Raw genomic sequence first — 13,926 nt, 5'->3', positions numbered from 1 at the left:
CAACTCAATAAAAACTTCTTCAATTAATTATCAAGAAAGTCAAACCTTAAAAAAACAGTTGTTCCAATTTGATCAGAACTCTTCTAACTGAATTTTCATACGTGATTTATTTATACTCAGAAAAGATGATCTTTCTTTTACTTGCCGGTAGCGTCTTGAACCTAGTTTCGCATTGTATTTATTAAAAAATTTCATTTCAACAACGCGACTCTTGTCATCAAAGTCTCTTTACTCCAGATACCCCTCATGTCAACAGAAGTTGGAAGTTGGTTGGCATAATAGAAGTCGCACTGAGAAACTCACCCATCCAAACCGCCAACAACAACAACAACAACGACAACAACAACAACAACAACCCGACAGCACAGCAACAACGACGACATTATGTTCTGGTGTTCACTCTTCCTCAGCTGAGCTCGGCTCGACTCTTACTCTTACCTCGTGTTTCCTTTATTATATACACACGACCCTACCTGAGCCCAGATGGGCACTCACACTAACAATGTCCCCGTAAAAGTTGAAGCTGTCGCGGGCAACTTCATTGGTCTCTACTTTACCCTAATTACGTACATAATTTACAGCCCGTTCTTCCAACGTACAACAAACTCGACGAAAAAAAAATATAAACAGCGAGAAAATATATTAAAGAGAATAATAAAGGTACTAATAAAAACAAGTAATGAAAAAATGGCTTGATATAACATCACCCGGAAGAATATATTCACCTCATATTTTTACTCTGAGAATAGTACCAACAAAAATGAATAAAAAATTTGAGTTATTATGTTATGACACATAGATCAAGATTATCCAGGAACAAATCGCGAGTATGAATGTGGAGCGTGGTCGGATACTCAGGAGGTAAAAAAGGTATTCAATTCTAACGGGAGACTATTTTTATGAAAAATTACTTCTGGATTTAAATCAAATTTTTCGATTTTTTATTGAAGAACACTAGCTCTCAATAGCTTATATTAATTCAATTGACTTAAGTTAAAATTTGTTTTCTAATAAAACAATGTTTTAACTTTACACCAGCTTTTTCCTGCAATTCCCATGCAAAAAAAAAATTCTGATTCAAAATGAATTTAAGATTGAAATTCATATTTTGACACAAATTAGTTTTGAGATCAATCCAAATTAGAAATTGATTTGTAGATAGAAATTAGCACGTCTGTATAACTTTCGATCCTGCTTCAGAATTTTAATAAAGACTTAAGAATATTTTATACATAAAATTAATCCTAAATATTTTTGTCCAGTGGACCCCAGGCGAACTTTGAGGCAATTTTAAATTTAGAAGGAGATTTATAAATGAGACTTAGTCTCATTTACGACTGATTTCATTGATATTCTTCCAGATATTTCTATTTTTTTATTGTAATAATTATAATTAAAAAGTTTTGTGACAAAAAACTAAATCTTTCTATATTATTTTGCATGTTTAAATGTCTTATTCTAATTTTAAGCGACTGACCGAAATTCGTAACTTTAAACTTCAGAATGAATATATTTTTTTCAAACTTCATCAAATATTGATTTTTTTCCTTAAAATATATTGTTTTCCGAATATAATGGCGTCGGTTTTTTTTTCGATATCGTAAAAATCAAAATTTCTGCGACTTTTTTTATAAAAAGTTTTTTTTTTTTAAACGATTTTTCAGTATTTTTAAATTATTAGAAATTAAAAATAACTATTAAGATATTTAGAGGAAATGTTATATTAAAGTTTGGTGCCAATTATAAGTCAATACATCACATAGGAAATGAATTAGAACTGTTTTGCTGAGTGGGGTCCACTGGACCCCTTGTGTCCTCAATGTAATTTTTTCGATGTGTGTCCTCAACGGGTTAAAATTCTGAAACAGGATCGAAAGTTCTGCAGACGTACTAATTTCTTTTTACAAATCAATTTCAAATTTGGATTGATCTCAAAACTAATTTATATTTGTGTCAAAATATGAATTTCAATCTTAAATTCATTTTGAATCAGAATTTTTTTTTGTACATAATTATGCTCTTAATGTCTTTTATAAACGTTTATAATTTTTTATTCGCAAGGTTAAATGATGCTAATATTATCGAAGGTCTTATAAGTTGATCTTTTAAAATAAAAATGATTTTTAGTTTTGTATATTGACATCTCTATAATCGTAATCAAGATTCTATTGAACTTAAAAAATATCAAATTAGTCAATCAATAATATAATTATTACGTTTTATTTATTTAAATAAAATTACAAAAAAAAATTATTTGTTATAAATTATTATTATTTTCTCAACTAACAAATTATCGAAAAAAAATTATCAACTTGAAAGATTAACTGATAAACTATTCATTTTATGAGATTAATTTGATGTCTATTGGTTCAATAGTTTTGTTCGGTTTAGCGTGTCTAAAAAAGGTCTCTTCCATTATTAGCATAGATATAGATTATTTAAGATATATATTTAGTTTATTTCTACGATAGATTATCCAAAAATTGAAATATTATTATGAAAACTCATAAAAATACTGTCTTAGTATTAACTTAATAATTAAAATTTTTCCAAATCTTTAATTATTTAAATTTTATATAATATTAAATAAATAAATGTTCATTTAAATCGACGTAATTATCATCAAAAAGTACAATACTAACAATAAAAATCAAATTTTTAAAAGAACAATTTTTTTGTGAAAAAAAAAATAATTTTCGAAAATACTTTTTTTTTTTTTAATTTATTTTGAAAAAAATAAATATTCATTTAATAATAATAAGTTAATCATTGAATTTTTATTTTTATTCTAAATAAATTACAATTGAAAAGAATGAAGTTATATTTAAAACTTGTTATTTATTAAACCAAAAAATTTAGGTTAAAAGTTATCAATTGAGCATGTACTACGCAATAAAAGTTTTTCTAAAACACGCTGCATTTTTTTACACACATTTTTTTTTATTTTGTAATTTTTTCAGTTGAGCATTCACAATTTTTGTATTTAATATTTTTTTTCAAACTCAATAAGAGTTAAAATCCAACGGAATAGAATTTTATTCGCGCATCATCTGACCCATTTATTGATTTGACCTTTAGTAACTTCCTAGAAAAAGTTGATAACAATTTCCTTTTCGAAACTTTACTGCAAAAGTTTTATTTATTCTTTCGTCTTCATATCAATCATTTTTATCATAACCTGAAACCCAGTCAAGTTTCCTCATATCAAGTGTCATTAGCCAGTAGTTATTAGATATTACTACAACTTTTGAACATTCAAGTAGTTTGAAATTATGACTTCCGCAGAAAGGTTCGGAGTGACAGTCTTCTGGAAGCTTACTTCTGGAGTCACTCACTTCTAACTCGATCCTAAGGAATCTCGTTTCAAAGGGCTCGTAGTTGGTAGTTGCTACTCGAGTATATATTGGAATTCTTGAGAAGAGATTGAAGTTATGCATGGATAAGTGAGCCCTTAATCCAGAAGACATCGAGTGTATGATTTTCAAAAATCTTAGAGGAAAAGTTGCCCAGTCAACTTATGTTCACTTTACACCTTATATCTAAAATGAAAATTGCACGACTCAAAATATAAAGCATTAGAGATTGCTCTACGATCGGAAAATTTTTTTCACTTCCTCTCTGAAACTATTATTATTGTCAATTCACGGAAGAAACATTATTTATGTACCATTGAACAAGATTAATTTTGAAATTTTCTAAAATTTATTTGGTGTAAAGAAAAGAGTAATTATTAAAATAAACTATAATTTTTTTACATCAAACAGTAGAAAATTTTTTATTTAAAAACCATTCTAATAATTAATAATGATAAATTTCCTTCTTTCCTATTTTTCTTTATTAATTAGCAATATAATATATTTTTTTGATATAAATTTAATGAGCATTAAAAATCATACTGTAAAATTTTTTTAAAACTTGATTTCATTAGTTACAATCATACTTAAAAAACTTAAAAATTTTTTTTCTATAATATTAAAATGTTAGTCCAGAAAACATTCAAAATTTTTATTTTTGATTGAAAACTTTCTATACTTCTTAAAGATTCTTCAATTAATTTTTCCCACCAAATTCTTATTACAGAGACCATCAAAAAATTTGTGACACGACAAAATCTCCCCGGAAAAAAATTTCCCCGACAAAGTCTCCTCTCTAAATAGTATATTACAAAGCGTTGATGTAGTGCTCTACTCTCGACATTTCAAAAAAAGCAGTTTTCTCGAAACTGAAATTGATTATTTTTTATTTATATCGCACTTACAGGTTAATCTGAGTGTACTAATATCAAGTCAAATAATTTGTTAGGCACATAAAATATATTTCAATAAAAATTATTTTGTTTAACATAGTAAATAATAACATTAAAAATAATCTTTTCTGGACGTCCGTGTGTCTGTGTTTATGGATTGGTGTATGTGGCAGGGAATTTGGTCGAAGAAATGATCGTACCGAAATAATTTTTTTTTTATAATCTATAGTAACACACGACGGAATTTCTCAATTAATATGAGCGTTCAATTCACTATCGTTAAATTATTATTTATGAAAAACTAATATATGACTGTGTATTTTTTTGTATATCTATCTATACATTTTATAATAGTATTTTTTTCCTCACCTTAGAATTATAGCGCCACTAAACCATAGCAGAGTTTTCTGTTTTTTATTATTTTGCTTTTTATATTTTACTTTAATCAATTTTATTGTGAAAAATAAGACTATGAGGCGTGCACTTTTGGATTTTCTGAGTAAAATTCTTAGCAAGTTATCTAATATTAAGGGGTTATATCCACTTGTGATTTTCAAAAAATCGATTTTTTTTTTCATTTTTTGAATGTACATATATTCAAGAATATTCTCTGAAAATTTCAAATCGATCCGACAATTAGTTTCGGAGACATGAGCGTATTAGTAAGAACGTCTCCGAGCGTTCGAAAGTAGGCGAAGCACGAGCCGGAGTAGAAGAAAGAATGTATTGGGCATGTTCAAAAAAGAATGGACAAACGGCTAAGAGACATAGTAAATAATACGGTAGAAGAAATGAAAGATAATAATGGAAAAAAAAAAAAAAAAAAAAAGTTACTTGGTGGCAAAGATAAATTGACTGGGAAACTTATTGATAAATTAAACATTCTTAGTATAATTATAATAGATCAAGAAATCTAATCTATAGCTGTAATAAGTAAAGAAGCTTGGGCTGATCAAAAGATAAAAGCTCGTATTAAATATAATTCAGTGAAGTAGATAGCAAATAATTTCATTAAAATTCCGTTGCTGAGCCGGGCGAAATTCAGCGCTGTACTGATACCAGATACAGATCTAGCTACATACGTGCCCACGTACTTAAACGTGTAGAGACTCTTGCTACGAGAGTAGTGTCAAATTAAATAATTTAACGTTAGGGTGTAACACCCTGTAAAACCGTAGAGTACACCAGTGAGCATCACATCGTGTTATGGATTAAGCTTTTCGTATGCTCTCTGATGGCAAATGCAATACTTTTTCCTCTACCCATTAGTCCATTTATTTCTCTCGTTTTACTCTCTGATTCTCTATACTCTGCACATCCTCTCTACACATAAATACTCTTCTATTTCTACGTCCATGTCTCCTTCGACACAGAAGGGGCACTATCACACACGAGTAGATCTGCCTTGACTCATATTTCCTCGTATGAAAGATTTAACGTGACGGATGGGATTCAGGTGAGTTGAGAATAAATTCTGAATACTCTCCGCTGAAAAAGATCCGCCTTTTTTGCCTTTCATATCGCGTTGTCACTTTAATTAAATAAACTTTCAACATCTCGTATAAATTAGAATATTCTATTCAATTTTTGCCGGGATATTTTTTTTATTTACTTACTTTTTTTTTTAATATTCAGATACTCGATGGATTTGATGTGATGTTTATTTTTACGGAAAAAGTATGTCCGGAAAGTTCAAGTGCTGACAACTCTTTTTTTTTTTTTTTTTTTTGATTTATATTCATATTCAAAGTTGAGTAAATGAAAAAAATTTCGAGGATGTTCAAGCGTATTTTATGGAAAAAAACTTTCTAAACTTACACGAAGAAAAGAGGGTAGTTATCTTTTCAATCTAAAATGGTAATCATTACTTTGTTAGGTGGTATCGAAATTTTTTTCGTCATAAGTCAATTGATAGCTTGTAAATATTTTTTGCTGTGGCCAATATTTATGTCTAATGATAGTAAAAAAATAATTTATTATAATTCTTCAATTTATTCTAAAAATTAATTTGTTAATTGACATATTTTAATCACCAAAAATTGTTTCTAAAGAAAATTTAATTTAAATCTAATCAGGTAATCTTTTTAGAAGAGTCAAAAAACAACTTTTATTTTATAACTTAATATCTCGTACTTCACTCTCTTCTAAGGAGACAATTTAACGATCATGCGCCATCTGTCGGAAATTTTCAACACTATCTTTAATTGAAAAATTATATATGGACACACATGACCATATCAGGTCCAATATGGACATATCAAGCCATATACAGCCAATTTTCAAAATTTATATGGGTGATTCTCTATAAGGATGTTATTCGCTGTCCCATGCATTTTTTTATTGGAAAAATTGTTATTTTGTTACTGAAAAAAATTTTTTACGAAAGTAAAAAAACATTTCTATTTGGAACATTGAAAACTAAAATGAAATAAATTTTGGTTTTTTTGCTATAAATTCGTAAACCACCAAAATAACAGTCCCCTGGGCTGTCCCATTCCCAAAATTAAAACTTTAAGATTAAATTTTAAATTATTCGTCTATAATATATAATTTGGTCCATAATGTTTATGAACTGAATTAGTTAACTAACAATCTTCTTCAATAAAAATTACCGACAGTTAATTTCTGTTATTAAATTCATTAAACCAAAGTTTGTCCCAAGCATTTTAAGAACAGTCCCCTGCCAGAAGTTCAAAGCCAAAAAAAAAATCCAGCGTGTTATTTTACCTTTTGTAAGCTTTATAAGGATCTCGCTAGCTTTGAGTTAATAACCATAGGGCTGTTAGCGCTTTATCGCCATTTTATTTAGTGTCAAAGCACCGTTTGTGCTGAAAATATGTGTCTGGGCCACTTCAAAACTCAGTCCCCTGGCAACTATTTTTATTTATAATTTATTTATAAAATTGGATCCATAAATCTTAATATTATTCTAATTAATGTAAACAGGAATGCATTGAAATAGTTTGCTTGATTTTTCTCAATTTGATAAAAAAAAACAGTCCCCTGTTATGTTATATAGCAAAAGATACACAAATATCGAAAAAGCAAAAATTAAATCGGCTGTTTATTTATTATCATTAAGCTGATAGTTTTGTAGCCCTTGTTAATTTTTTTTCTAATAAAATCAAAAATAATTTAGACGGACAATTTTGTACAGATTTAAGACGTCCTTACAGAGAATCACCCATCTATAGATATCAGGCCAGAAAATTTTTCTATGGGTTCTACCATAATGCAGCTGCCCAATTTTAAAACACAGTAACTGCAAAATTTTTATACCTGATTTTTTTTAATATTGCTGCATTTTTTATAACTTTTAAACCTTAATTTCAAATATTTTTTCTTAAAAATACTTATATTCAAGTATTTTCTATTCATAAATCAAATTTTTTATCAATAAGGCGCGCAAACTTTTTTTGAATAAGAAAAATTTTTAAAAATCTTAAAATTGTCAGTTACTGTGTTTTGAAATTGGGCAGCCGAATAGTATCAATTTATATTTTACATTCTATCATTTACAATTTTATTAAAAATAATTCTATAGTTATTATGTAAAATAATACTATTTTTTTTCATCCGTAGATGTTTTTTAATACTCTATCATCATCTAACATCCCTTAGAATTTGAATACAGTTTCAGCTTGATCAGCATTTCCTAGATAGACATATTTATAAGTAAAATAAATCCCGTTTGTCAACGATCGGTTAAAAGGCTAGGACTGATTGAATTTATTTCCTATTTACAGTGTCCATCGTGATTTGTCGTTTTCCCCTAGATTGATGTAGATACATACGTCTATCGTCTATAGACGGAAAGAGATTGTGAATGTGGATCTATCTAACTCGACCTTCATTCATCTGGTTTATTGACTCGCCCGTACTCAATCCCTTCATCTGTTCATCGAATCTCTCTTTCTCTTAATTTAATTTTATAGAGTTTCCAGCGCTATATTAATCAACTTAAGAGTCAATTAAATAGCTGCATCTCGGTTTATAGTAAACGATTAAATTTATTTCCTGTTAACCAATGACGTCAGACTTAAATGTTCCATTTCTCGAGATACTGAATTTTTTATTTTTTTTTTACGCTCTTGCAATAGAGTTTTAAGTATGATACTTCCTAATAAGTACGATTAAAACATGGTGATAAAATTGGTAGATATCTAATTATTTTTTTGGTTTATTATACAACAATTAAAATATTAAGAACTCATTAAAATAATATATTTTTATTATAAATCTAGTTATCTAATTTTGAGCCCCAAAGTTCCGTCTAATTATCAAATTGAAGGTAACTATTTCTCAAAAACACATCCTTCGTTACCGAAACGATGCATAGACACAGACATGGACTTGTAACAGAAGCCGTTGAGAACCAATTTAGACGAGAGTTTGAAAGCGATGCGGCCTATTAAATTCCTCGGGAATGCATCTCAGAGCTCCTCAAAGACGTGCTATCTGTAAGTCAGATAGTCTGTTGCTGAAGGGTGAGCGCAAACTTACAACCCACTGTATATATACATATAAATGCACACAACTCGTACATCTACAGAGTATTAACTATTGATTGCCGGTAAAAGCAACCAGCTTTCGGTCAAAGTCCCTGTACACTCTCCAACACAATAAACCATATCACAGTTTATCAAAAGGCAAGTATTCTCTTCGGTAGTTAACCCTAGTGGTTTACCCAAGACGGAACATCTATCAGGCTTCCCATTGAATCATATTTAATGAATATAAATACTATCTTGCTTTATTCTCCAGGTTCTTTGCAGCCATTTCTACTTCCATAAAAAAAAAAATATTTTATAGCCTGATTCCATTTATGAACATATCAGAAAATTTTATGTTCATACATGGCTTTATCTGATCATATTTTTTAATTTCTTATTTTCTCAAAAAATTTTTACATCAATTAACATATTTCACTATCCAAAAATGCGTTGAGTAGTTAATTAAATTAAAAAATGATCATAGGTAAGCTTCTTAAGAGATTAAAAAAATTATTGCATGCCTTAAGCGCGAAGCGCGCAGGTATGCGCTCTACTCTCGCCTAAAAATCATGATTTCGATTAAAACGTGATTTTCATAATTTAAAAGAAAAAAATTATATTGAAATAAATAATAATAACTGCAGAACACTTTAAAAAAATTTTCCTATCGATTAACTAAGATTTCTCAGAAAAAACTCGTTTTTTGATGAATTAAATGAATAAGAGCGTGATATTCACGGAAGCACTGAGCTTGATAACACCACAACTTTGTCAAAAATCACTTTCATGATTTAATTTTTTTTTGTTTTATTCCTTAGGAAGTTTGTCAAAACCCTTGTGAAAATTGCGTGTCAAAATAATTCCGTTTCGATACAGTTAATTTTTTTCGACGCTCAGTTCGGTGACTTTTTCTGCGATTTCGGTAGCCATATATATATTATTATTATATCGTTTTTACTTGTATACCTATTTTGGTTTTTACAAGACTGTAACCCATATTCTCCACATTTTTTGCTATTACCACAGTAATACCACTCAAGTGCCTCTTTTGTTATCATATAACATTTATAATGTTATACCTGGCTTTCGCCCCTTTTAACTAACACTTGTTCCTTTAGCGTTCAACTCTTTTTATAATCAACATATTCTCCACTTTTTATTATCAACATGTTCTCCGCTTTTTTATAATTCGCACATAGCTCTATTCTCAATGCGGCTGTGAACCGACTTGTGCTTTCTGTACTGTATTTACCCTATTCCTCACCCCTTTCTATCGGTTGTTGGAATAGTGGCGATGGGGAAACCACAGAGAAATCCCATGCCAGTACAGTCGGCTACCGGAGCGATCTCCGACGGTTGGTGTTGGAACTATTCGAACAACCGTCGGGGCTCGAACCCTCGCCTCACGACAAGATGCACGAACGAACTAACGGGATAATGACTTAGTCCGCTCGGCCATCCTACCGCTTTCGGCAGCCATATATATTATTTTTCATAAAACAGGATTGAAATAACTATAAACAAGCAGAAACTATACATACATAATAGTATAATTACTAACTGTTTTATCATCTGTTAAAATTTTTCTTTAGCTCGACTTACAGAAGGGGTAATACCACACGCGGGAAAATTCAAACAAAAAAACGAATAATTTTTGTTACGATCTAAATAATTCGTGTTTGACATGAGCGCTTAGGGCATGCTCATTTGGATTTTCCAAACTTTTTTTATTTTAAAACTTAATATCTCAAACTTAACTTAAATTTTTGGTACTACTTTAAGTCAATAAATATTCAATCATATTAGGACATATTAAACCATACCCAAAGATATATATTGAAAGTTTGTAGAAAATATATTTTTAATAGCTAACTTTTGGCCGATTTTCGTATAAACGTTATATATTTTAAATGTATTTTATATACTTTAAAAATATATCTTAGAATATATGAGAAACACAGGTGTGGAAATATAAAAAAGAATGTATTAATATTTTGCATACAAAAAATTTAAGTCTACATTTGATATATTCTTTTTTTATTTTTATATATTTTCAAATATAAATCGTTTATATTTTTTTCATGGAGATATCAAGCCAGATATGGCCGGATATGTCTACATATAATTTATCGATCAAAAGTAGTATTGAAAATCTCCAAGAGAAGGCGCATGATAGCGTTATCTTTTCCTTAAGAGAGAATTGATTATAATTTCTTAAATTCTAAAATAAAAATCATTTTTTTGACTCTTTTAAAGAGCTTATCTGAGTTAAGTTTTAGTTTAACTAACTTTTATACCAATTGATGATCAGTAAAACATATTAATTGACGAGAACATATCTAGAAGAAATAAAAAATTGCAATAAATAATTTTTTTTTCTTCTAGACAACCATATATAACCATCTCAAAAATTTTTACGAGCGTGCTGATGATCCCCCTCAAGATAAAAAAACGAAACAGAACACATTCTTCCCGCAAGTATAGCTTCAAGTATAGTCCTCTAAGCACAACTTAAACTCCTGTTCGTTTTGTTTGCCTGCTCTCCACTTCGCAAATACACTGTTTGCGAAAGTTTATTCCTGTGTGTTGCACAATAAAATAAATCCTCAAGAATGCGGGTGTGCATGTTCCCTGCTTTATTCCGCATGAGGAGTAATAGAGCCGACGGATTCCAATTCGTAACACTATCATTGGTTTTACAGTATAACAGTCCGATGGTAGACGATTGGATGTTTCTATGCACACTAGACCTTTGCAGCTCTGCTCGACATGCATCGTTTATTGTTCACAATCCTCGATAGATCCCGCAACAAATTACATGCCGATGGTCATCTCTGCGCATTCTATCTTTTATTGCATTTCGCTGCTGCTATAGTTTGAGAGCTTGCTAACAAAAATTTTAGTTTTTTTTAGTTACAAATTTTTTTTTGTTGGGAATAGTTAATGTTTATACTTTACTATAAAATAAAAAAAATTTTATCGTAAAGTATTATTCAATGTTTCGCAATGTTCACAAATTTTGAGTCTTATACATTGATAAAATAGTCAAATTAATTATTAAATAATTATTTATTCTGATAATTAATCCCAACAATTTATTAATTAAATGGGCATTCCATAGCGACTGGTGGGACATTTGACTCTGAAATTCCATTAATTATAAGCTATAATTATGTGACTGAAACTTTTACTATAGTAAAATTTATCTTATAATATAGAAGAATAACTAATTAACAACATCCCTTTGTCAAAAACCTTGATTACTTTTTAAGTTTCTCGTAATTATCATTTGACAGAGTGTGACTGGTGGGACATCGAAAAATCCTTCTCTCTTACCGCGATATACTTAAAGTCGAATTTCAGTTCGACCACTAAATTTTAAAATAGTATATTACACATCTAGGGCAGTAAAATAAGAAATGTCTCAGATCACAAGTAATTGTTGTCCGAGGCGAAGCCGAGGTCAATAAACATGTGATCCGAGGCTTTCTTATTTACTGCCCGTGATGTGTATACTATTTTTCTCCTTGACGGAGGCGGAAAGCGGCATTTTCATTTAGCGCAGCGGGAGGAAAATTGACGCTTTCCGCCCGGAGGTGAGAAAAATACTTCCCGCTCAATACAAAATTTATCCTACAAACATTCAATATAATGAAGAATTAAACTGATTACCTACGTAGTACACGGAGAGAAAAGAATAGAACGCATTCCTATGTTAGAATGGTAACCATTACCATGTTACATAGTAACGAAAATTTTTGTGAGAACCCTGTGTAAATTCGCTAATAAAAATCTTAGAAATTGTGATAAAAATATGAACAATCACCTATTCGATGCGGAGTTAAATTCTGAAAATAATATTGTTGTTTTTTTATTTTTTTGATGAAAATTTCAATTTGTTGTTAACAAAAAACATGACCAAAATAAAAAATCTCAGTTTTTCGTAAATAACTAAATAACTATTGATGATATCAAAAATCATAAAGATCACGAAAAAGGAAAAAGATCCTTAAAGAGGAGGAAATTTCTGAAAAAAGTCTTGGCTCTCGGAATTCTAGCTTGAAAAACAATAATTTTTATTTAATGTTAAAAATAGAGTTTCGCGCGACATTTGTCACACGGCCGCGCCGATGCTAAAATACGACGGCAATTGCGCGGAACCCTATTTTCAACATTAAATAAAAATGATTGTTTTTCAAGCTAGAATTCCTGGAGTCAAGACTTTTTTCAGAAATTTCCTCCTCTTTAAGGATCTTTTTTCCGATTTTTGATATCATCAATAGTTATTTAGTTATTTACGAAAAACTGAGATTTTTTATTTTGGTCATGTTTTTTGTTAACAACAAATTGAAATTTTCATCAAAAAAATAAAAAAACAACAATATTATTTTCAGAATTTAATTCCGCATCGAATGAGTGATTGTTCATATTTTTATCACAATTTCTAAGATTTTTATTAACAAATTTACACAGGGTTCTCACAAAAATTTCCGTTACTATGTAACATGGTAATGGTTACCATTCTACATAGGAATAAGTTCTATTCTTTTCTTTCCGTGTATAACAATTAAAAAAATTTTTTTATTGTGACTGGTGGGACAAGAGCAAAATGTGTACATGAAGTTGTTTATTAAAAAGACTTTTATATTATTTCAACCTTAGAAACATTATTGTTTACATATATTTAACTATAAATTATTTAGGATAATTAAAAAAAACTAATTAAAAAACACAAATAAAGGATTTAGCATGCTGACAACACAATCTTGATAAACTTGGGTGTTAATTAATAACGAACATAAAAAAATTTGTTCTTAAAACTATAATAATCAATATGTTAGTTAATAACAAATATGAAATGAATTTGTTCTTAGAACTATTAAAACAACATTATACCCGGATACAAGTTAGTACGGCTGAAAAGTTACTAGAAGAGAAAAATCAATTTTCTTATTAATTAAAAAAAAATTTTCTTTACAAATTGGTAAAATATAGATTTTTAATAACAAATTAGGACTAAATTAGAATGAATTAGAGAAATTTTTAAATTTTAGTCATTTTCCCATTTCGCATGGAATGCCCGTAAAGTCACATTTTATAATTTTAAAACGAATAATAACTTTCTTTTTACTTTTATTCAATAAAAAAAAAAAAAAAAAAAAAGAATTCACTCTGGAGAAATAAAAT

General features: G+C 29.0%; 1 protein-coding gene across 2 annotated transcripts in view; it reads left to right on the top strand.

The window, feature by feature from the left end:
• LOC123262632 (neuroligin-4, Y-linked) overlaps nucleotides 1–13,926 on the top strand; it is a 338,434-nt gene that overhangs the window by 245,637 nt on the left and 78,871 nt on the right. The gene's annotated exons all lie outside the window — the stretch shown is intronic.

The sequence above is a fragment of the Cotesia glomerata genome, linkage group LG4, assembly GCF_020080835.1.
Source record: "Cotesia glomerata isolate CgM1 linkage group LG4, MPM_Cglom_v2.3, whole genome shotgun sequence".
Taxonomy (NCBI): Eukaryota; Metazoa; Arthropoda; class Insecta; order Hymenoptera; family Braconidae; genus Cotesia; species Cotesia glomerata.
Note: the sequence above shows the minus strand (reverse complement) of the source record. Positions and strands in the feature narration are given on the sequence as shown.